Here is a 2,167-nt window from a genome sequence, read left to right as displayed (position 1 = left end):
CATTGTTGGTGTTACTTCAATTTTGTGAACATATAGGCAATATATTGTTGAAAAAAAGCATCATCAATTTTTGCAACAATAAATAATTTCCACTAAGTTAAAGTAGGATGTTACTCTGGATAATTCAAATTCAAAGAAAAAAATAAACATGGCAATTTATATACAACTCCTATAAATATTATAAATATATATATGTAACAATTGTTTTCCAGAATTAATACATTATTCATTTCTGAACTTTGAGCTAGTCAAGTCGCAAGGTTTGGAATTCAGATGTTAAAAGCAGAGTTCATTCTCAGTTATTGAAATATGAATATATTATTTATTTCTGAACTTTGAACTTGCTCAAGTCCCTATGTTTGGAAGTTTAGATGCTAAAAACAGTTCTTTCTCAATTATTGAAATATGAATACCTCGCTCATTTCTGAGTTTAGAGCATGGCCAAATGCTAAAGTGTGTAATTTTAGATGCTAAAAAAGTTTTTTTATCAAATATTGTTGACCAAAGGGCGTTCAAACCACGTCTCTCGAATTGGTAGTCATTACCTATAATCCCTACTCTATAGGGGTTTGGTTGTGATATTTATATAAACATAGATGTTTCAAAAATACATCGTTCCGTGATATGCTCGACAATGCACTAAATAGAGCCTATTGTGTTTATGCAAATATACCGTTCACTGACAGCAATGTGACGAAACAGTGTGTGCTTTATTTCATTATACTGTTGTAGTATAAGTCGCTGAAGTCGTTTCCGACCTCGTGGATTTCACAGGATATTGAATACAAATACATGTATACAGTATTCAGAAAACCTTATCCAGAGTTATGGGAACCAGAACTAGAAATTGGTAGAAGGTTGTGAATGGATGGTGATGCCAGACTTTGGTACTGAGAAGATTGAACATGAAGTTCAAAGGATCCTCTCACTAAGTGTACGTGGTTGTCGATGTAGATCCATAGACTTGGCCACAATTTGTCAATGTCAACAACGTTTGGATGTGACCCACAGTAGACAGTGGTTATTTAACGTTACCTTTCGATGATCAATGAGCGCTTTGCACCAACTATACGATGGCACTGTTACGCATGCGTTGTGGAATACCTGAGAACAAATAGAAGCGTATGCACTGCGTGCACGAAAGCCACGAAAGACTTTGAAACTATACAGCGCCACCAATTTCTGTTCTCTGCACTATGTGGCCAGAGAGGAAATAGAAGTGAAAAACAAATACTACTAATGGATAAATATCATCTTCAGTTTGAAATTGACAAGACTAGCAGGTAGTAGGAATTTATACAATACTGCACTGTTCAAGTTATCAAGTTATATTGCATTATTAAGTATATGCAAATTAATTACTACATAATTCTCGCAATCAGTGTTTGAATTGTGTAAAACCATATGGAACCCATATAGAACACAACACAGTGCGACGATCGTGGCAATATTAAGGTAATTTCCATTGTAGATTTATCTTTATCATACGGTGGTTATTAAGTTTATAAAATCAACATAGATAATTTGTGAATGAATATAATGGTGTTGTGTATTTGGGTGTAGTCTAACCCAAGCATGCTTTGCACATAAGTAATTTATTTTATAATATGAAAACGTTTTGTAAACATAATTAAAAAATCGACGATGAAAAATCAAATCAAATCAAACTTCCAGAATAGAGTATATGCCAGGCCAATAATATAACAATCTTTTTACTGCGTGTAAAAAGGTTTTATTATAGGCCTTTGTGTTGATTTCATTTCCACGTGTATCCGTAAATATTAATTACTTTGTAGACGCAAAGGAAAGAGGGAATATTCAGAAATTCAAAAATACACAAAAAACAAATTGATCCTCATTTCATATCGTCAGATTAGAACTTATTCTCATAAATATTATCGGAAGGAGAAGGGAGTTACATGTAATGGCCTGTAATGCTCGCAGTATCATGATGGCCAAACCAAAACGAAGTTATCATCATATTAGTCTGTAGAGGGCGATGATGTCAGTGACTCCATTTTGACGAAACCATGTGATTTGCTTTTAAGTGGACCAATTTTCACTGTCTTTGTCATTGATTTTCAAGTATTCATCCGTCACTAACGTCCGATTTTCAATCGTAAGTATGCTGTCAACATTTTAGTCGATAAAGGGGTCATATCGTATT

Source organism: Saccoglossus kowalevskii, chromosome 1 (genome assembly GCF_978046115.1).
Source record: "Saccoglossus kowalevskii chromosome 1, keSacKowa6.1, whole genome shotgun sequence".
NCBI classification, from domain to species: Eukaryota; Metazoa; Hemichordata; class Enteropneusta; family Harrimaniidae; genus Saccoglossus; species Saccoglossus kowalevskii.
The sequence above is the reverse complement of the archived record's forward strand: the minus strand, read 5'-3'. Positions refer to the sequence as shown.